The sequence below is a fragment of the Ictidomys tridecemlineatus genome, chromosome 1, assembly GCF_052094955.1.
Source record: "Ictidomys tridecemlineatus isolate mIctTri1 chromosome 1, mIctTri1.hap1, whole genome shotgun sequence".
In the NCBI taxonomy this organism is placed as follows: Eukaryota; Metazoa; Chordata; class Mammalia; order Rodentia; family Sciuridae; genus Ictidomys; species Ictidomys tridecemlineatus.
This window is the reverse complement of record NC_135477.1, coordinates 243,001,679-243,026,034: the sequence shown is the minus strand read 5'-3', so window position 1 is coordinate 243,026,034 and position 24,356 is coordinate 243,001,679. Positions and strand designations below refer to the sequence as shown.

At 37.1% G+C, this 24,356-nt stretch overlaps 1 long non-coding RNA gene across 1 annotated transcript; it reads right to left on the bottom strand.

The window, feature by feature from the left end:
* Window positions 1–8,707: 8,707 nt before the first annotated feature.
* On the bottom strand, window positions 8,708–23,917 carry LOC144365535 (uncharacterized). Its single transcript, XR_013424074.1, has 5 exons — window positions 23,790–23,917; window positions 23,635–23,690; window positions 19,824–19,916; window positions 9,986–10,094; window positions 8,708–9,496 (listed from the first exon to the last, which is right to left on the bottom strand). It is a non-coding gene; the product is annotated as an uncharacterized LOC144365535 (long non-coding RNA).
* Between the last annotated feature and the right edge of the window lie 439 nt (window positions 23,918–24,356).

Genomic DNA, 24,356 nt, shown 5'->3' with positions numbered 1-24,356 from the left:
ATAAGTTTAATTTTCTATGGGGATCAAAAAAATTCAAATGTTTTCAGATTAAGCATAATTTTAAAAATAGCTATTATCTGCAATATTTGTTAATTTATTAAAATTTCAACTTCTGTGAAAAGAGGAGGTATGGTATAATAAAAAGACACAGTTTCCTAATGCTGATGACAAGTTGACCCAAAATTTAGTAATGTAAAACATCAACTTTATTATGATTAGATTTTATGGAGGAATTTCAGAAAGAGACAGACTATACACATCTTACTTAGAGTCTATAGTGGGTTGAATAATATTCTCTCAAATTCAGGCATTCCCAGAACTTTTGAGAATAACTCAATTGGAAATAGAATCTTTGTAGAATTTAATTAAGGACCTCAAGCTGAAATCATCCTGGATTTAGTTTGGTCCTTGAACCAATGACTGGTGTTCCTTTAAAAAGAAGAGAGAACAGAAAAACATACAGAGTAGAAGATCATGAGAAGATGGAAGAAGACAGAGTTTGGAGTTATGTAACCAAAAACCAAGAAATGCCCGAGTCAGCATAAATGAAGAGACAAGGAAAGCATCTTCTCTAGAACCTTCCAAGGGACCACAGGCCCTCTGACACCTGATTTCAGACTTCTACTTCAAGGAGTCTGAAGTAAGTGAGCAGGACAATACTAATGTCTTGTGTTGTGTTTTAGATCAGAATCCAAGGGGCTGATGATTCTCTAGCTCTAAGTAAAGCATGACAAGATCACATTTTTGCTGTCAATTTTAATGCTATGCATTACACAATACCCTAAATGTACATTTCCTCTGGAAAGACTGGTAGCATGTAGCATGTGGTCTCTGTCATGATTTACTTAATGCTACAGAATCATCAGCCCCTTGGATCGATCGATTGCGTTTTAGATCAGTGGACTGATCTAAAACACAATCCAAGATATTAGTATCATCCTGCTCATATTTCAGAGAATAAATTTCTGCTCTTGTGAAGCATCTAATTTATGGTATTTTGTCATGTCAGCCCTAGGGAATGAACAGAGTCTCCCAGGTGATTGCTATCAGATACTAGCTTGGACTGCAGCCATCTCAAGGTTCAGTGGGCCTGGACTGGGAGGATGACTTAGTGACACTACTGGCAGTTGATGCTGGCTTTTGGCTGGGAGCTCAGCCAGGGCTGTCACCTAGAAGTCTCAGTTAATCCCTTGTGAACCTCTCCATGGGACCTCTGGAGCTTCCTCAAAACATGATGGCCAGCTTCTAAGAGGGCGTATCCCAAGAGGGCATGTTCTGAGAACAAGGTTTCCCACAGTAACAAGCCCAAGATTCCATAGCACAACTCCCACCTGCATCCTATTCATCAGTCAATCACTAATTCTAGCCCACACATAAGGAAGGGAAATTAGACTCCACTCCTCCTTTGTGGCCATCTTCAAATAAGTCCTGAAGATCTAGGTTCAAATCATAATACTACCTACCATATTCTGTCTGAGAACAAGCTATGAAATTCCTTTTAACCTATTTTTCCACTTTCAAAATGGAGATGACAATTATCAATGACAGATTATTGCAAGTATTAAGTAAATTACATGATGTTTCCATCCTTGAAAATTGCACAACATATAAGTACACACATGTAAATAAAAAATATACATATAAATGATAAATATAGAAATGACTGTGAGATTATATTCACTGGATAGAAACAGAATGCGAGTTTCAGAAGTGACATTCTGGGAATCCCCACTTATGAATCTGTTGCAGTTTCTGTATTCAGAATTCAAGTGAAAATCATGCTGAATTTTAGTATAAGAAGGAATTGGGAGGGAAATGTAACAGAGGGTCACATTATGCCCTGCAAATTCTCATGGAGAAATTTGACACCATTCTGAAAATTCAGCAGCCTGTGCCCCAACAGCACCTTCCATCAGCAAAACCTTAGATTCTCCTGCCTTCAGCTAAGGCTCAAGGTTGTGTTTATTAAGTATTTTACCACCTCTGAACGATCTGCTCCCGACTGTTATAATTAATTTCCAAAATATTTCTTTACTAAATGGTTTAAAAGTAAAGCTTTCTGTCTCATTGAACTTTTTCAAGGGGAAAGGAAGTTGTGCTTATTAATATCTAAGCGAATATACATTAAAAGCACAAGACAATGAGTTCTTTGGTCCATTCTTCTATTACCAAGTTCTCTTGAACTTGGCCTACCTCAAACTTGTCTCTTATTTTTTGAGACAAGGCTTTACCATATTATGTTTATTTTAATGCAAGTTTGAAAAATGTAACATTTATCAAACCTCTATTTTCAGATTGTATGGCTTAGACTCAATAATACAAGTGAATCCACTGAAAAAGCCTATTGCATAAACTGGCATAGGTAACATTTTGATCTGGAAAAAAAAGGACAATTGTGGCTAGAGGAATGACAGGAATTTGGGAATCATTTTTTCCAGTTAATGAACTAGAAATTTAGCAATAAACACATCTATCTTTCCTTCATACATTTCTAAGTCTCTCATACAATATACTCTTAACTTGATCCAAGGTGTTTATAAATGGGTCTCTGCAAACAACTCCTGGTAGAGCATCTGTGGTCCTACTTCTAAAGCAGCACCCCTGCTTTGGAATATGACAGCTGAGACCTTGCTGTAGGAAACAGTCATATGTGAACTCCAGACAAGTACAATCGCCATCGATAAGGAACAAGAATATGTGTGGTTTCTCATTCTCATTCCTGCCGTTCTTCAACCATGTCACCTCAATAATAAAACTCAGTCTCTCTGGACTTCTAAGTTCCTCATCTGTGAAGCAGGATCTCTGGAAACAGCTCTGCCTTTCTTACAAAGATGTTATATAAAATAACATATGGTATGTGAGATTTCTTTGCCAATATTGAGAAGAGCTCTACACACAGATATAAATATTGAACATGCATACCATTGGGCTGTGAAAAACAATTGCTAATAGAACTTATAGGGTAAATATAGACCACCCACAAGATTCCTAAAAGAGATCACAGCATAGCAGTTTGCCAAGGAGACTACATTCAGCCTTATGATGCTCACTCCCAAGCTATGCTCTTAACTGCCTGTTTGACTTCTGAGCACCAAGTTCCTCATCTGTAAAATGGGGATAATAAGAATTCCCACTTGACAAGGATTGCATTACTACTTCATGTGTTATCCCATGGGAAGTCCTTGGAACAATGTCTTATTTCCAGAATATGTTCAGTAACTATTACCATCAAGCTGCTATACTTAGACATTGCTGGTAAGTATTTTGAGCATGAATTGGAGTCATTTTAAATGAAACATGCAGATTTGCTGCACATTTTCTATTAAACTATAGCTTCTAAATGGATTGGTCCACAGAGAGATATTAGAGGACACATGATATATTCTTTCTCTTGTATTTAATGTATATAATTATTTATCACAGTGAGAATTTTTTAATGTTAAGATCTGCTTTTTACAAACTCTGGTAGTTAAAATTTTCCCCAAGCAAGTGAAATTAAAGAATAATGATCAAATTATGAGATCTTGAAATGGGTTGCCAGAGGCTAGGTTTGTGGCTTAGTTGTTGAGCACATGCCTAGCATGTATGAGGCACTAGGTTTGATTCTCAACACCACATATAAATAAATGAATGAAATAAAGGTCCATCAACATCTAAAAATATATATAACAAAAGAAAGAAAAAGAAATGGGTTGCAGTCTTTAAGTCTCAATTCTATTGCTTTCTAAGTGTTGTGACTACCTTGGATAAATTACTTAAGCTCCCAAAATATCAATAACCTCACCTATAAACTGGAGATAATAAGTACTTATCTCATGAGGTTATTGAGAGATTTATAGGAAGGAAGAAATGAGAGTGTCAAGTAAATGTTTGTTCTTGTTATTATTGGATTAGGTTATGCTAGAATCTGTAGAGATACCCTTCAAGTTGTTCACATGGTAGACTTAGATATAGGGTTGAAGTTTGAAGACTAAAATATATACTTAAGTAATGACACTGTGCCCCGGGTTTCCTATTAATGTGCCATCCTTCTTGGAAAAGGTGCTCCATGAGCAGGAGGAAACTTGAATGGACATAGCCCACATTCTTCTTATCCTGCCAGAAGATTCTTTCGACCTCATTACTTCAGTGAGATGCCAGGGACTCTGTTCTTTCTTTGCCTTTACTTGTGAACAGATCATCTTGCTACTTTTTTCATGTTCCTACACAGCACCTTGTTTATGATGCCAACTACTGTAGAAGCAGATGTTCATCTCAGAAATTTCTGGAGTTCAACCCAGAGTGTACAAAATGCACAATAGCTGTAGTGATTGAATCTGTAGTGTTGAAACTGGGAATTTAGAGTTACTGACAGTTAGATGCCCCCAACCTTATACATTCAAGTGGTTTTCATTGCCAAAATTTTTGAAGGATCGATGACATGTGGAATTTCCATCTGCTTTCTATTTAGTATTCTATTCAAATCAACGGTATTGAACTAAAACAAGGATGATCTTAACAACAACAAAAGCCTTACACAATCATGGTTTAAAGAGTGGTCTACACATCTTAAAACCTTGATGTTGGAGGGTTATTGAGATTAAGATGCATTCATTGTAAACCCTAAAGGTCAAGGTAGAACTTTTCATGGGCCTGTGATCTTCTCTGCACTGTGAGCTGGAGAAATCTTACAGGGTAAATTGACCCTGGTGAAATTTTGTAACACTAATTTATGGTAAGTGTTTCAAATGTTCTCCTTTCGCTATAAACTGGATATCTTTTCTTTGTTTTTATAACAAACACACTCAAACAGAGGAAAGATTCATAAGAAGAGAATTCTGTAATGAGTGGTGGGAGGGGATGTGGCTGAGGGCCATAAGGGTTGGTCACTATGATAAGATCTTTATTAAGCTATCTGGGTTTCATTATCACATAACTCTAGGTGTTAAGACTTCAAGATATACCATATTTAAACCTTCAAATTATATTCTGTTAATCATTAGTTCCTCTTAACAAAGAGTTCTTGACTTGGGCAGCTTAGGAAATAGTTCTAGAATAGATCTGTCTTTACATACCCATTCTAGGCATCTGACTCTTATCTCCCCAGAGCTGTCTGGTCCACTCAATCCTCTTTTTTCCCCATGACAAATCTGTCCTCATTAATAGTAGAACTTCATCTAGTGGCATAAAATCAAGAAGGGAAAAGTACTTGAGAGCTTTGCTCTCATCAGGGTAGAAACTTGCAAGAGGCTTCAGGTTATAATTAACTAACCAAGTCTATGTGGACTGATTTGCTCAGAGAGAGGAATGTGACAGGTCAGCACTATAGAGATCTGTGATAGCCTTCACTTGATGGAGTTCTGAAGCAGTGCTCTTCTGTGAGCCCACCCACAAACTTCAGTTGGAGGTCAAAGAATTCAAAATCATATCCAAACCTCTCTTTGTGGTACAACATTTATTTTCCATTCTTCTTTCCTGCAGCAGTTTCCCCACCACCACATCTATCTAATTTCCCCTCCCATCATTTTATTGTGTGTGTGTGTGTGTGTGTGTGTGTGTAGTTGGATACAATATTTTATTTTTATGCAGTGCTAAATATCAAACCCAGCGCCTCACATGTGCTAGGTGAGCACTCTAATGCTGAGCCACAATGCCAGTCCTCATTTTATTTTATTTATTTTTATGAGCTCAGATTAATACATGAATATATTGTCTGAATATTTATCAAAAGAAAAACACGTAGAATGTCAATAAAAATAATATAATGACTTGTTGCTTATAACCAAACCCATAGTTTATAATAGGAACTACATATTTGTTAAAAGAATGCATTTGGAAAGATAACATTGTAATACTCATAAAAATATAAAATGAACATGCTAAAGATTTTTGTTAAAGTATCAATCAACAAGGAATTTGTTAGAAATCACAATGTATGCTGGGGAATTGAAAAAGCAGATACATTTATGGGCTATTGGAAATAGTGAGCTGAATGTTTCACAGATGCCCAACTAGTCAATATCCACAGGATATTAATCAATTTGGATAAAATTCATTTGCATTTCTATGGCCAAGAATAAATTGCATTATTATAATTTTCTGTAATTTAGAGTTGTGAAATGGCTCAAAGACAATGAAAGTCAGATTGCTTAAAGAGGGTACATTGAACAGGACATCCAATACTGTTATTTTTCATTTCAGTGTTTTTGATGATTCTTCCTGATATCCTATCTATGAGATAATATGTAATAAAAAATAGCCACAAAAGTGCTAGCCTCTGTGATGAGTTCTTCACTTGAATTATCTTATTTAATTATGACACAACTGTAGCAAAGTAGATGTTAATCAGGGCCTTAAAATGCAAGTTACAAGTTTTCAAAAATTGTTATATTACATTTTACTTCCTCTTCCCTAAGAAAGTGATGAACAGGGCAGATAAGAAAACAGTTCTGTCATGATCCTTTCATTCTATGGGTATCTCACATGGTCTGTCCTTGGGTAGTCTGACAAGCAGGTTTGAGACCTTGTCTTTTTAATCTGATCACTAAGCGGTCTTAATGTTTGATCAACTATGGAAATGGTCACACACGGTTCCAGCCCTATTATCATACCCCTCTATGTCTAATCTGAACGCTGTTTCTAATGTGACTGCATTCCTGGTGTGTACGCCAATAAAGAAAGGGACTCCAAGACCAGAATAAAGAAAGAAGGAGAGAGGATGGTGAAGTTAATGAAAACGTGATATGAGTTGAAAAAGCATGAGATTTTTAAAATTGTTTGGTCAAGGAATGTCTTACAAAGACCTGAAGGTGAGAAAGTGAACCTTGCAGAGATTCATCCAGGAAGAAGGTGCATACTTTGTAGGTACAAAGACTCATAGGTCAGAGCATGTTTAAGGAGCAACAAGGGCAGCCAGTGAGAATAATGAAAAGTGACTCGCTTTCCATTTTCATGCATAGTGAAGATATAACTCATTAGCACACCAAACTCTTTTTGGAACAGAACAGGATACAAAAACCGAGAGACTGTGAATGAATAAATGAAATGAATGAAAGGAGGGCGGTGTGCTTCTCCTAAGACAGTTCATAAAATATTAGTGCCATGAGCTTATAGAGTATATATTCCTCTCCAAACCTCAGGAGGTGTTAGCATTTTTAAAATAAGAAAATCCTTAATTTTAGCATCTTTTGACTAACCTCTTCCTTCTTATTTTTTAGACAGCTTGTTTTAGAAAAAAATCAGACCCTTTGTTCTCTATTCCTTTATATTTAAAAGCTAAAATTAATGTAATAAAAGAGAAAGTTGATGATGGAGGATGTGTATTAGTCCTCCAAATTATGCCTTTAAAAGCCCAAAGGAGGTGCTTTTGCCAAGCCTAAAAATCATCAACAAATGTTTGATTTCAGAGAGAGATCAAAAGGTAGCATTTTCTCTTCACTTTGGAATATGGAAAAATATGTACTAAATAATGCACCCTTCATTTGTCTCCATTTTTCATTTTGCCAAATTATAAGCCCTCCCTGGTTGCATACCACTGTTACTTTGCACTGCAGGTCAGATAGGATTCTTAAAGCTATTAATAATATTTCATGTTTACTATTTATGCTGCGTTAAGAATTTGTGAAGTACTTTCTTGATCTTGTTGTTTATTCCTCCCTAAACCACACAGCATGCTAATATTTTCTAGGAGACTGAAGCCATTCAGAAATGAAAATATTAACTAAGAAGGGGACAAAATCCTTAAGATCCAGATATGTATACCTTGGTCTTTTCACATAGTTCATCAGTCTTCTTTCCTTTTATCTCCCAATTGCATCCCCAGCTCTTTTTAATCCCATTTACTCTGTTTGAATGACAAATTTTAAAAACATAAGATGATGTATGAAGAAAGGCGAAAAGTGAAAATAAACAAGTTTTATTTGATGAAACAAATTTACTTGTGTGTGTGCATGACACTGAACTATCACCATCTTTACCATCTCCTGACTCTCATTGTTTCAGAAAGGGAGAGAAAGAAGTCACTTTTTCCTTCTTTCTCCCAAATACTAGGTCTCACAAATACTAGGTCTCCCAAATACTAGGTCTGGATTCCTCCTGTCATTGACTCTGCTCCATGTGCTGGCTCTTACCTGGATGATCTTTCAGTCATCCCATCACATCGTCCAAAATTACATAACTCGGTTCCTCTTCTTGCCTTTATTCTCTTCCTAACTCATTTAAAATAGACAGTTTTTTAAAAAATTCCAAAATACATCTCTAAGCATTAATCCATAGGCCTTTATATCATAAAATAAAGGTTGCTGTTTTCATGTTCCCTCCTTTCCCATAAATGGGCTGATCCCAGGTTCTGAGATTATTCTGATTTTGTCCAATCCCCAGGGGTTTTATTCTAACACAAAATTTAGATTGGAAAAGTCCAGGGTTTTTTTTTTTTTTTGTAAATATAAAACAAAATTCAAATGACTTGAACATCCTTGAGAGTTTTCATTTGGGTTTATCTGTATAGTTTGTTGGCAATTTGGAAAGAGTTCAGAAGTTTTGGAGTATAGAATTCTTGATTCAAATACTTGCCTCTGATGTTTGCCAGATCTGTGGCCTTCAGCAAATCAGTTAGCCCCTCTGAACCTCGGTTGTCCTTTTGTAAAATGGGGGATGGCATTTTAATAGTTAATTCCAAAAGATACTAAAAGAATTGAAATAAATAAATTACAAGTTTTTGTCTTCAGAATCATTATCATTTAATTCTTGTAATATCTACAAAGCTATTTTCTGACTGCAGTTTATACATGAAACAAATGAATATTGACCACTAGTCACAGAACTAGATAGTCATTCAACAAATATGAGGGGTTTTTTTTTCAGTAAAAATGTATAAAGTACAATTCAATAATATTTAGCTTCTTGAACATTCAGCTATAGAAATACCAAAAATACTCAACATCAATAAACATGTTTGGAGGAACAGGGAGGTTTCTTCAGGTAATTTTCCATTCTAATGCAGAGAGATGATGGCAAATTGCAGAAAATATACAATTGAGAATTTTGGAAGTAGTAAGTGCAATAAGAAAAAAAAGATTAAGGGAGAAGAATAGAAAAGAAGGGGGAGCAAGGGGAATTCAGAAAAGGCCCTGAGAAAGTGTCTTGGAGCTGACATCAGATGATAAGGAACTGCAGACCAGGAGAAGCAGAGGAAAGAGCCAAGGCCTGAGCTTGGGTTCACACCCTGCGCTGGGAGGTAGGCAGGCTGAATACCTTCCCAAGCAGCTTGTACCTCTGAGCAAAGCTAGGTAGGTAGCCCCTTAAGGCTGCTTGCAGAATGGATGACTCTGTAACACTGAGCAGCCTTTCAGGATTATAATGTTCCTAGTCACCAAATTGTTTGTAGACATTTAATAAAATGTTGTGTTTCGTGTTTGCCATCCTGTGATTTGGAGGTTAAGGGCATGAAAGGTGAGCATGCCTGTCTTGTTTCTTCCGTATGCGAACTTCAAAGGAGCTCCCTCTCCATTAATTTTCACTGGAGAAGGAAAGAAGAAATCATCTTTTAACAAACAAAATAATGCAAGTTCTTACAGGGTGACTAGGGTGCCACACAGTACAATTGGCTCAACGTTTTTGAACTCAGTCTGCCTCGCTCACAACAGAGCAGAAACAAAGCTACAGAGAATGGGGATTTTTAAGTCAGATATACCTTGATCCCTGCCATTTCCTGTTGCCATATTTCACTTCCTCTTCTGACTCTGATTACACCATCCCAAGATATCAAATATTTTAAAATGAGTTAGACTATGAGGTGAGATTTTGGTCAGATTTGAGACTAAGACTCAAACCAACTCATTAGTAAATCCTCTCTGGTTTTCTGTCATTTATAAGTTTTGGATTGACACATGAGAGACATTCTCAAATGGGAGAGGAATTATTCATACTTAAGTACACAAATGGAGAGGAACCAGAAGCCCCAAGAAGACCTTGGTTGTAGCAATAATATAAAATTATGGTGATTTACCATGATTGCAGTGCTTAATGGGCAGCAGAAACATTTGCAGCATTCAAAAAGATTTCAAGCAAGACAACATAGAGAAAGTGTATCCAGAAGGCATCTCAGAATTGCTGGCCTGAAAAGTGAGGAAGTAACAGATATAAATTGCCTGCCACCTTCTATTAGGTATATATTTTTTTTCTAGGACTTCTGTTAAAAAAAAAAAAGTCCCCAAAACTACATGGCTTCAAACAACAGAAATTTATCATCTCGTGGTTCTGAAAGCCAGGAGCCTGAAATCAAGGTGTCAGCAGGACTGTGCACACCCCCATGGCTCCAATTATATGGCCTTCCTCATGGAGCCTCATATCTTCCCTCTGTGCGTATCTACCTTTGCTCCAAATGCCTCTTTAAGGACACCAGCCATATTGGATTACAGCCCACCCTAATGACCTCATTTTACCTTGATCACTCTGACAGATTCTATTTCCAAATAAGAACACATTCTAAGAAAATGAGGATTAGGACTCCCAACATATCTTCCATGAGGTTTGCAATTTGATCTACAGGTTGTCCTACACATTGTCAGCATTATCAACTGGGTTGCTTTATCAGAGGGGAAAATAGGCTGAATTTGTCAGATTCAGCAAATTAAACTGTAGAATGCCCATTTACATTTAAGTTTCAAATGAACAATGAATATTTTTGTATATGTCCCAAATGTAGCAGAAGATGTGCTCATGGTTAAAAAAAAAAAAATTTAAAAAAAAAGTTTGTTTTTTATTTGAAACACAGATTTTACTGGTTGACCTGTATTTTGTCTGGAAACTCTAAAACAGGTCCTCAGGGCTCTCCATTTTTCTGCTGGCTTTCAGCTGCTTTTCCACTCTATTGTGATACCCGAGGCAGTGGTCATACTGTAGAGAGCCTCGCTCTAGGACTTCAGAGTCTTGGGTTCTAGCACCCAATGTGCTCTGACCAAAGCACTTACCATCCCTAAGACTGAGTTCTTCATCTGTTAAAATAGAAATAGGCTGATTTTCCTACCTAAATTCATGTGGTGATGCTCAAACAAAACAGATGATATAAAAATGCTTCTGAGAGAATCACGTTACCATAATTGAAAGTTTTTATTCATCTAGCTTCAAATTTTGGAGATTGGATTTCTGCCTTGTTCCTTACTCTGAAAGCCGGTCCCACAGATAGTACATGACCTCCATCTTCTGACCTATAGTAAATTAATGGCCTCCGTCCAGAACTATTGCCATAAAGTCAGTGCTTCGCAATAAAGAACTGAAGAACTAAAATAAGAAATGTTGATCCCTAAAGCAGCCCCCACCTCCAAGTTGATGACCAGGATGTTTTGCTTTCAGACCTCTACCCTGAAACATAAAAATGTTTTCCCATCAATACTTTAATACATCTTGCTCTCTGGAAATGGAATTATTGTTTGTATACCGGTAGGCAAGAAATCACTTTTTAAATTCAGAGAAAAGTCTCAATGAAAAAAAAAAAAAGTGAGGAGAAGGAAAAAGGGACCCTGGAATGCTGAGTATCGAGATCACAGCCTTTCATTAACAATATGGAACAAATTCCAGAGAAAATTTTTAAATAAGTACTGGAATAATTACTCATACTAGCTAAATAAACACTCAATGTGGTTGCTATCGAAATGAAAATATGTCACTTCTATTTGACTTTGAAGGCCCATAATTAAGTAGGCTTGACAGCTGTTTTAAATCCACTCACCTAAGGAGGAAAATTATGTGCTTTATCCAGAAAGGAGACTGTGATTTGTATTTTGAACTCTGTCTTTAAGAGATTTCTCCAGAAGGTAAAAGATTTTCCTTTATTGAAGCAAAGTGCTCTTGAAGGAATTCACAAAAAGTATCATAAAGTAACAGTGAATTTCAGTAGATTGCTATAGCTTATTAAATTTCAAGATATTTACCATTTTAATTATTTCCCCCCAACTGTACTATTACAAGCACACAAATGTACTTCTATATGAATGCATCAATGCGGTGTTATTGCTTCAATTGGACATGTAAGTGGGTTACCAGCTAATGTTACATCAGATCATTTAAAATTTTTGTGTTTATGGAACACTTGTTTTATAGCGATCATTTATTTCCTGTGAAACCACTGTATTCTATTTACAATGTGTGTAGTCTCTATCTCATGCAAAGAAAAAAATTCTGTGAAATTAATCATCAAGGACAACAATGTTCAAATATTTGGTTGCCTAGAAGAACTAGCACTTCTTGTTTTAACTGGAACTTTTACTTCTAATTAAGATTTTCATTTTTAATCTTCTTGTGTTTAATTTAGAACATCGCCTAAAGGCACTGGTATTTTTTAATATACAGTGACTTTATAATAATACAGTGACCATTTTCCCATAAAGCACACATCACAGAGAGGAGTACAACTAAGGAGATGGACCCTGATGGGAAGTCAGCCTATCCTGCTGGAAGCAGCTGGGAGCAGAGAAAACAGAACTGTATACTTCTGTGTCCCGCCATGAGTGTAGCACTCCTCATCAGAGGGAATGGCTTAGAAGGATGAGGAGACATCTTCCAAGAAAACCCATCATGCGGAGACATCCACTGATAGGTCTGATGAATTTCTTTCATCTGAGAACTCTAACGAACCGGTCCACAAGCTGCAGGTTCTTAAGCACTGAGGTAGATGCTATGGATGGCCTTGAGTTGTCCATCAAAGTAATCTGAATCTGATATCCCCCAATTTGGCACCATCTGGAGATTTTTCATGATTAAAAACCTTTTATACTCTCCCAACCCCCTTCTATTTTTAAGTCGTTTGACAGATGACTGTTCATTAGGGCTTTAACAGGGCTAACCTTCAGGGCTCAGTAGAGTCTGGTTGCCACTAGAGGATTGCATACTGTTCCTGGAAGTGTGCCATGTTGCCCATTATTAATCATCTCTTACCTTTAAAAATAATAACAATTAAAAAACTTTACAAAGAACTTCATATTATTTATCTCTAGTCTCTTATGCCCATTTAAGAAATTAGGGACATGAGTCTCCAAGAGGTAGGTTGATCTTCCCAGCCAGAGTGAATAAGTGACCAAACAAGTCTGCCATACAGATACTTTGACACCTGGCCCAGCTCCAGCCTCACATCAAAGTCATGCCCTTCTTCTTTCTGCTGTGAATGTGAGGTGATTGAAGAAACTCTATCAAGGAAAGGAAAAATCCTTATAAGCACTGCATGTCAACTTACCAGTACATTTGTTTCAAACTTCAAATGAAAGTATTCTTTCAGAAACTATCCTTTAACAATTAATCATTCATTGAAAACTGTGCAATAGAATTGATATGGTAGGTTCTAGAATGAGTTGGTGATCAGTCATGAAAAAAGACATAAATGTCCTCTTACACTGTCCAGTCTGAGACGGAAGACAGTTAGGTAAGCAATTGAGAAACTACAGACTAACTGCTTTAATACGGGAAGCATAGGGCATACTGAGAGGTTGCTGAAGGGTCCCACATTGCCCCAACTCAGTGACATTGTGGAGCATTTGTTGCATATCAAACACTGTCATTGCTTTGCAAGTATCATCTTATTTAATTCTTACCTAGGTTGAGCAGTCATAGCTGAGAAAATTGAGACCCTGAGAGGTTAACTAACCTATCCCAAGTTACAAAGAAATGTAGAGCCTAAATTCAAACAGGTGATGAGGTTCAAGTCCTCACAGGTAGACCACCACTTATGTCAACTAGAACCTTCTCGAAAGTTAAGACAATTTTGTTACTACAGAGACCCAGTCTTGTCCAGTGGGGCGTAAAGGAATAGAGAGATGATTGGCTTGAAATAAAATGTATTACAATTTCTAAACAAACTATTTTATAAAACAAATAAACCTGGCAAGAAACTCAGGAAAATGTGTCCAGGACAGAATTGTCTTAATGTTCCCATTGGATCAACAGTTGAATCAAAGAAGTTGGCTGCTATGCTCCTTTCTGCTGTGCTGACACAGAGGGGTGGCCTTCTGTGATTCAGTTGGGAGGGTGGAAATCACCGAATGGTATCATTATGACCACGGAGTACTCAATAACCACAGCCTTGGTTCCTTGTTCTTAAGAAACATCTAAACTTCAACCATATTAAAATTTCCCCTTGAGCATGCCGTCCCAGGGCTATGCTTTGTAACAGATGATGTTTCCTCATGTCTTTCAAGCCTCCCCTGACTTTCAATATTTTAACAATCTTAAAAAAAAAAAAAGACTTCTATCTGGGCATATTCAACAAACCTCCTGTTCTCATTGGTTAATAATGCTTTCACGTCAGATAAAACCACTTATTCTTTGATTTTTATTGGCGTATATGTTTTCTTCTAGACACTAATTAGGAATTTAAAATAAATGATGTGCATGTCTGAATATATCACAATGAATCCCACTATTTTGTACCACCATAATGTACCAATAAAAATTAAAAGTTTGCTGGCAATGGAGAGTTAAAAAGGATGGTGAAGGTGTTTCAGAAATAAATAGCGCCATTTTATTTTGTTTGGTTTTGTAGTTTGGAAAAGGAAATTGCATGGCTTTTGAAAATAAACATGGTGAAATCATAAACTATGCTGTTTCTATTCTGGCCTTCAACTGAAACTCCATTGTGGTTGTCAGTGCACACAAAGTCCTTTCTAAATCAGCCTCAAGCAATGTACGTGGAACATGTGTCCCATTTCCAATAACACAGGTTGTCAAACTAGAACCACTGAAAATAAAATTATCGTGAACTATAATGTATTATTGAACTAAACTCACACAGCATGTGGTTTACCATTTTTTATTCTATTTTCTTACACATATCCAAAATAAGAACTTTCTTCTGTTTATGCTGATTATACCTACACATTAAAGACAAACTTAACTTTAATGAAGATATAAAACTCTTTGTTGTCTCATAGGTTATTAGGATAACTGACAATAAACCTATCTTCCAAGTTGTGACAAATATCTAATGTGACTCTCTGTAATTACTTCATATCTAACGATTTTTCTTGATCAAAAAATCATTACTTACTATATTTCATTTTCGTCAAATTTTACTCTGAGTATCTTTTTATTCAAGAGATTACATTTTTTTTTTGGTTTTAGTTTTTGTTTTTCCCCAAAACTTTACTTAAAGAAAAAAGTATTTTATAATCTCTAAAGATTTGAAAAGAGGGCTGAAATTGATTTTTATAATAATAACAGTATTTAATAAGATATATAGCTTCTTCAAAGCAACTATTATGAAATGCAGCCTAATGTGAATTATAAAAATAATACCTTAAAGTCATATGGTTTCTCTTTCTGATTGAGATCAAGGACTTCTCAGAAAAGTAGCTTGCCCCCAGTTATGTCAGGTCTACAGGAGAGGGCAGAGAGATATTCCAAGTGAAACAGAACAGCAGGAGACAGTAAGAGTCTGTTAAACGAGCATAGTATAGAAACAAAAGAATGAGCAGAACAAGAGAAAGACAAGAAAAGAGGAATAATAATTAGGGAAAGAAACAGCCCCCGTTCAGGAGGACCTGAGGTACTATTTGTATCAGACAATTTTCTCAAATGCTTCCATGGTTTAACTCGATCATTTTAACAAACATATGAAGTATAAAAAGAGACTGTTGAAAATACAGTGAAGACATGCAAACATAAAGGACATGAGAGCTAAAGGGAAACGCAACCAAGGAGAAGCAAAGATGAAAGACAATGAGGGAATGGACCAAGAGCAAAGTTGGGGGATGGAAAGGCTGTTGGTGACTCCGAAAAGACTGAACAGGATCAAGCCAGAGAATTCGACACTGAGCAAATGGAGAAGGAAACATCAAGAAAATGGAAGCAGTTGAAGAACAACTGGTGGGCCAGTGTCCTTTGATTTCCCTTTGAATTATGCTGCAAGGTCTTTCCCTGTCCCCTCGCAGGCGCCAGATCTGACCCTCTGTTTGCTGTAGGAGCTGAAAGTATCAGCCCATCAGGAATGTCCATTCCCACCTGCCGCCTTGTGGCCTAAATCCTTCATCCTCTACTTCTTGTCCTAAAAATGTTGGGATTAATGTTAACTGATAAATCTAATACAAAAAAAAAAGTGTTGTGGGGGTGGGGGGAAAGGGTGAACAGAAGGGGAAAATCAGCAGAAGTCTCAAAATTAGACAGCTGACATTCTAGTCCCAGGCTTTGGAACAGAATTTCTCCGAGGTTCATTCCAACTCTCCTGTGACATGTTTTCTAAGGCACTCTGCTATCATGGATGTAAGCATGCTTTGAACATATTAAAAGTATTATCATAAATTCATGTAATAATAAAATTCCAGGTTTTAAATCCATACCAGTTTAACCTGACTTGTGAAGGAGTGACCTTAGGTCATGTAAAAGCAGATTACTCATCCCAGGAAGGTGGTTTTGGTGTTTCTAAGCAGGGACAGACAGGCCTATCTAGGTCATCTCAACCACCGCAGCATAACTGCAGAGAATATCTCACATTGGGACTCCAGCGCTCCCAAATCAGCATACTCATAATTAGTCACAGGAGAGCCATTTGTCGTTAACTTAAAGCCTGTTAGCTGAAGCCTAATTACACATCGGCTGTTGCTCAGAGAAAACAATTAAAAAGTAATTCAGCAATACCATCTTGTCATTGCAGAAAGCCTTAATAGGCAGTTCTTGCAAGCCTGGGAAATCTTTCCCTTTTTTGTGTTGCCTTCAGCAACCATGAAGGTGCTCCTCTGGGATCACACCTTGCAGAGTTTCTCTGATGAGACAACTATTCTCTCCATGCCACCTGGGGAACATCAAGTGTTACCAGTCTTTTCTATGGCAGGCAGTACGCACAAACTGTAGAAAAGGCAAAAACCAAATAAATATTGAATTTTGTCTTGTCTATTGCAGTAGTGGAGGATAAAAAAACCCACAAAAACCATATAATAATAACTGTAATCCAAATATCTTCAATTACTTCTAAATTCTCTCTCTTTCCACAGGCTTTCCCCTTGCCTCCCAGGCATGTAGTGGGGATTTTCCTATCTAGCGTTTCCTGTTCCCAGTTATTTCTGACACTTCAGTGCTCTCAGAAAATTGAAAAGTGCCTCACACTATGATTCAGTAATTAAGACTCTGAATACAAATCAATATGACCAGCACCATCCTCAGGCTTTCCATGTCATGTCTAGAGAAGAGATGTGACAGATAAACTCTCTGTTCCGCTGACTATGCTCATCCTTTCTTGACCTCTGACCATTGTGAGTATTGAGAAGGATTCACTGTTTGAGCTGCAGTTACGAACTTTCGATATGAAGCAGATTCTGTAGTAAATAAGAAGGTAAATCACTATTCTTGGGATAAAATGATGGTTGATGGGTCAAATGCTTTCCCATGAAGAATAATTAAGTGACTTAGCTGAATTTCTTCTTCCTGGTATTTCCAGAGAACTGAGGTAGACGTCTTCTCTCAACTTGTTTTACCTCCATTCCTCACATAGTGAACTAATGATAGAATCACCTCTTTGTCCCCCAAAGTCACACAGGTACTAGATATTGAATATGTTGCCATTGAAATTCCAATAGGTGCCACTGCCGTATACATGATAGTTTCCTCAAGAAGTGTAGAAAGGATAAAGAGAGGTCCCAGGCAAATTATCAGTTAGCCTGGTGTAAATATAAGGAAAAGAAGAATACTGTGGGAGGGGAAATGGTAGGAGGCAGAGTAGGCCTCAAACCTGATCTGATAGCTTACAATGAACGGTAGATCACATTTGTACTAAGCCCTGAAAAGAATCTGCCATGTTGTCACAGGAAGAGTCCCTAAAGATGGGTTAATGTGGGTCTCTGAACTTCTTGCTAGATGCATTCAATACAATGTGCAATATGGTAGAAGTTCAGGGATTATGTGTCTATGTTCAGTGAAATGTAAAATCGTAAGGTAAACCCACACTGGGTTGGTCTTTGATGCTGATATTTATAAGTTTATTTATTATTGAATTGACGGTTTGGAATTTATATCCATATAATTTACCAGCATTGGAAATTATGAGAAGAGTTCTAGGTCACATCTTCTGATTTTGTGCAATTCACTGCCACCACACTCTGTGTACCTTCTCGGAAAGAAATCCAAGTTGTAATCAACTCTCTCACCACAAAAGGCTACTCAGGTTCTGTGATCAGCCTCAGGAGACCTATGAAGAAAAAGCTAACCAAAGTGAAGCAGAATGTTCAAGCTTCTAATTAGGGTGTTACTGAGAGTGAGTACATACCATCATTTGAGTGCTTGAACTTTCTTTAAACATGAATTTTTAAAGGTTTTAGAGTAACTTCCTCCTATATAACATCTACATGCACTAGTCTAGCTATTTCTTACCTCATTCCATGGAAATGGAATGATGACACATACATCTATTAGTGTAAGTGCAGTAAGATTTTCAATCCAAAAATTTGTTCATTGAGATCCTGAAACAAAATGGAAATTTGACTCCCAATTTCTTAAAGTAGAGTCCTATTACCAAATATTCTGGACCACTCACAACTCTTTAAGTCAAGTTTTTCTCTATCAGTTGCTTTGAGGAGGCCGGTCTCTAATGAGACCTCAGTGATTCTCACATCCTGGGATTCATACCCTTGTATAATTTGCTTCCGTGTTTTACCAGAACTGGTCTTGTAAAATAAGATATGGCCAAAGTAATGGTATGTGACTTGAGAAGAGATCATAGAACAACTGGTGACTTCCGCTTCAATCTCTTTCTCTTGGGTTGCACACACTAGGAGGAACCAGCTACATGTTCTGAGGACACTCAGCTTCCTTATGGAGAGGCTTGTGTGTGAAGAGCAACTGAGGCCAAGAACCAGGATCTGAGGAATACTGCCTATGGTCACGCAAGAGAGCTTGTAAGCAGGCCCACAAGCTTAGTCTAGATGACTGAAGTCCTGGCCAGTATCTCAATTTCAACCTCATGAGAAACCTTCAATCAGAACCACCTAGCTAAGCCACTCCCTAAAGCCTGACACATAGGAACTGTGAGGTAATAATAAGTATTGCTTTCAACCAGTAACTTTGAGGGGATTTATTGTGCCCCAATAGATACCTAATACACTCTCTTTTTTGTTCTTAAATGATTCAAGATTGATATTTTATTTCCTTGAGCCCATATACTCTAAATTCTTAAAGTGCAAATTCAGGAATTTCTTAACCAGCTGAAAAACATGTTATTTCAGGTATAAATACATACTTTAAAAGAGTTCATGTTTGCATTAGATAGAGACATGGCCTCACAAGGCTTTTCTATGAGGATTAAATCTCTCTGTCTCTCTCTCTCTCACACACACACACACACACACACACCATCATTACCACCACCACAGTTTATTTATTTATGGGTAGGATTCTTATGAAGGTGCTACACTGGGACTGTGATCAAAATAAAAGATGGAAGTTATTTTAAGTTTATCACCTGCTGAAATGAAATCCCCTGAAGAAATTTCTCAATGCTTTAATCATTTTCTATAGAAAAACCTCTGAATCTCTCCTCCACAGACAGTGAGTACCCAAAAAATACATTGCTGAACCATATTTCTCTGCCAGTTTTTTCCTTATCTGAGAGGCAAACACTGTTTGAGCGTGACTCATTCATTGTCATGTCTCCCTGGTAAATCCTCAATGCAGTTAAATAAACTGACACTCAGGAAGGGTTTTGTGGTCTAAAAAAAAAAAAAAAATCTACTCCAGCATTTTGCAATCATTTCCTAACTTGCTGGCAATGCCAGGTTCCCATTGACTAGGGATATCCCACATGAGAAGCATTGCCTTGGGCCTCTAATTTTTAATCCTCCAAATTAAATGTTAGCATGAAATCCTCTACTCACCAAGTCAAATTTACCACATCTGTAGTCAAACAGCTTTAACTGGGATTCAGTGATTTGAGGACTCACTCAGTATAATCATTGCCTGTTTGTAGGCTGAAAAGAAAATTGGGTATATTTAAATTATCACTGCAAAAATTCCTGTGAATTTGTGAAGTAATTCTTTAATGAAAATAGATGACTATACAATAAAATGATTCAAAGAAATTAAACAAACTCAAGTTTCTTCTTTGTGTTAGCTACAAATGCCATTACCCACAAATATGTAAAATAATCCATATTTATTAGCTTGATTTACCCATTCCAGAGTGTATATGTTTCAAACCTCATGTTCTACACTATAAATATATAGTTTCTATTTGCCAATTTAAAAATTGTTATAAGGAAACAATACCAGGAACCAAAAAAGTTATGCAATTTGTGATCCACAACACATGCTTATTCACAATTTTCTCTTTGCAGAAAGAACCAGTCCACAATGGAGAAAAGCAATAAATCTGAGCTAAACTTTTAGCACCTAAGACAAAAAATGGGTATGTCCAATATGCATTAATGACATCCATATGCAGTGCCAGAACATACTGTGGCCAAATAAAGATGAAAAAGCCCTCCTTATTCCCTTCAGCAAGCTCTAAATTCTCTAATTTAGAGAAGGCAGTGGCCATCAATGGATGGGCTTATACACAAAGCTTCTATTATGTAAAATTTAGGTTGTTTCTAAGTTTAGCCTGAATTATATTCTAGGAACTTTTTACAGTATTTTTCCTAGAACTTTTAATTTATTTTGCAATCCTCTACTCACCAAGTAGAGGGTATAGGCCATCTTATTCAAGTTTTATTTAGTTTTCTTTTTTTTATTAGTTGCTCAAGACAATACAATGATCTTGACATATACATTTGATTCAAATAGGGTATGAATTCTCATTTTTCCACATGTACAGTTTGCAGGATCACATTGGTTATACATCCATGTGTATACATACAGCAATCCTAGTGTCAGTTGTATTCTGCTGCCCTCCCTATCCCCCCTCCCCTCCCTTCTCATCACCTCTCTCTACCCATTCTACTGTGACACTTATCTCTCTCTCTTTTTTTTCTTCCCTTCCCCCTCACACCATTGTATATGTATTTTGTGAACCCATTGGGAGTCTCCTTCCATCTTCTGTGCAATTCCCCTTCTCCCTCCCATTCCCTCCCACCCCTTTTCCTTGTTTCTTGGTAACCTTCTTCTCATGCTCTTCCTCCCTACTCTGTTTTGAGTCATCCCCCTTATATCAGAGAAGACATCTGGCATTTGTTTTTTGGGGATTGGCTAACTTCGCTTAGCATAATCTGCTCTAATGCCATCCATTTCCCTGTAAATGCCATGATTTTGTTATTTTTTAGTGCTGAGTAATATTCCATGTGTGTATAAATGCCACATTTTTTTTTATCCATTCATCTGTTGAAGGGCATCTAGGTTGGTTCCACAATCTAGCTATTGTGAATTGTGCTGCTATGAACAATGATGTAGCTGTTTCCCTGTAATATGCTCTTTTTAAGTCTTTTGGGTATAGTCCAAGAAGGGGCTTATTCAAGTTTTAGATAACTTAATCCTCAGAGAGTTAACTTCCCTTAGAGTTTCACTAATTCAAGTTCAAGGTTTAATAGATTCAGTCTACTGAATGACTATATGAATGATAAAGATCTAACCAAAGTCCACACATTTTAATGATGATACTCCAGCTCTGAAATGTGCTCAGATGTCATGTTGTCATAAAATGAAAGTTATAGAAGTGTCCAATAGGATTGTCTACAATAATAGAAATACTCTCTGTATTATTAATAGCCCAACTACTAATCACAGTGGCTTCTGAGCTCATAAAATGTGGCTGGTACAAATTAATAAATGAATTTCTAATTCTATAGCATTCTAATACAGTCACGTCTCATTTAACAGTGGGGATCCATTCTGAGAAATGCATCCTCTAGCAGTCTTATTATGAGAACATCCTAGAGTGCACCTACAAGAACACAGATGGTAGCACCTGCTACTTTGATAGGCTATATTGTATAACACTATCATATATGTCCATCATTTCCTGCAACATTTTTAAGTGGCACATGACTGTAATTTACATTTGGCTACCATATTGGATAGTGCAAATGGAGTCTCGTGAATTAGCACATTTTTTCTTTTGAACATTTTAAGACATTTCAAGCCAAAAAAAAATGTTTCTTAGGAATAAATGGAATAATATTTCACCTAACAATCTCAATTTTTCATCCATAAGCTTCATTAGAAGGTATTCCAATATTGAGGTAAAGTGGGCAAGGTGTTTGACACCTTCTCAGCTGCATAGCTTTCCCTTACCTTTCAAATGACTTGTTTCTATCTTGACTTAATATATTCCTTCTTAGGTTCCTATGGAGAGTTTGAGAGTTGCAGAGATCTGTGCAGGTACTGAACCATGATATTAGATGTTGCTGAAACTGGCTCTGTACAAGCCATCTTGCCCCTGGAATTATGTCTTTAAAACTCCCTTGCCTCACTAGGTACGAAATAGACCTTCTAAAAATGTATGGGTCTTCTGTGGTGGAAAATAGCCACTTTGATTTTTGCACCCCCCCCCCGCAAAAGTCGTCTTTTCTCAATAACTAGGAAATCTTGCTTCATTTCTTTCATCTCTGTTAGAGGTGTTCAAAGGGATACCAGAGAGTAAGGCTGAAAGCCCGTATTGAAGAATGAACACATGTTTTGAGCATTCCTAAAGGAAAGACATTCATTACAAAGATCAGTGACATGTGTCTTCATATTTTCATACTATGCCTTTTTCTTGCACAGACTACCACTTTCTTAGGAATTTAGCCACAATTGCATATGTACATAATTGCCTGAAATATTGTTAACTGGCAGAGGACTGTAATTAGATTTGGCTATCATATTTGATGTACTTTAAATGTGCCCACAGGACTAGAAGTCCAAAAGTAAAGTTGGTTTCTAAAGGAGAGAGTGGTAACTGAAAGATATTCTTTCTTCCATGGGGATGCCCGTGTCTCACCCTTTCCATTCTTTCATGTCTTCTGTAGGATCCTGTCGGATCAGGATGACAGATGCACTGAGGTCCCTTCAGGCAAAGGAGCTGTTTTACCACAGCTTGACTGATGCTTACTCCAGGTGACTTGTTCCTGCTGCCTGATACCCAAACCCCTGCTGAGACCCTAGCTTTAGTTCCAGATTCATTGAATGACTTCATTTACTGGATGAGATTGCCAGTTTGGTTTCTATACCTTTTTCTTGACTTTTCCAAGTTCTTGCACATTTTTAAAAAATAAGATATAGCCTTGGATTGTATTTTTCTAACACAGTTCCTTCCTGCTTAAAGTTCATACACATGAATCGTTCTCCACTTGACATGTTTCTATCCTTACTCCTCTGCCTTCTTTGTTTTTGTTTTCTGGACTTGACTTATAAACCTTAAATACAAAAGCAGGAAAAGGCTCAGAGAGATGAATTAACTGCCTTTAAGGTCACATAGCAAGTCAAGGGCAGATGACCGTGTAGAGGATCCCCACTACCTCCTTTTATGCTTCCTAGACTTGTTACTATGCTACCAGACATAGCAAAGCCAGTGCTGAAAGCCACACTTAGCACTCACAGCAGGGAGTCCAGTTCTCCCATCTGGAAGTCCAAAGCTTCATCTGTCTTTCTTGACTGTCATCAATGTCTGAACCCCTCCCATCCTTTCACACCTTCTAGGATTCTGTAGGATCGGGCTCCCAGACGCACCAAAGCACCAAAGCCAACAAGGAGCCTGTGTTTACAATAGCTCACCTTAGGCTTCCTCCAGTTTGTTCATGTCTCCTGCCTGATAACCACACTGTCCTCACCTGAGTAGAGACAAAATGTAGGAAAGCATAAATTTATAAACCCAAGGGCTACCTAAAAATTGCAAAAAAAATATAATAAAAGAATCAGATTGGACTTACAAATACTGAAACTTAACAAAACTTCTACAGCAATTTATGCTTTTAAATAGTTATACGAGGGGTCATTCCAAACATTGCTGACAGCACATGAAGTACTTGCATAATTGAAGAAAAGAGTTCCATTTCAACTTCTGAATATCTAATAGTTTAACTGGGAGAAATGTGATGATTGAGCAATTTATTTTTTTACCCAACCATAAACAATGTCATCTGAGTCATCAGAATTAGGAGATTAAGTCAACTGATAAATTTTGGCTTTAACGTTCCAAGGACAACTTGCTCTTTAAGAGTGGGGCCAAATCTGATGACTTGTCCATTGGAAAGGTGAGTAGATTGTTTAAACATCCCACTATTCTCTGTGTGAATATTTGAATTTCTCGATCTGAAAGATCCACACCTTTTGCCAAACTTGCCTAACTTGCCAAACCACACACAAAACAGAACCAATTCCAGGAGTGTGTCATGAATCTCTTAAGCCCTTTTCTTCATAGAATTGTGAAAAACCGAGTTAGAATATTCAGAATTGGATAATACACAGCATAACCAAAGAATCCCCTAAATGAGCTT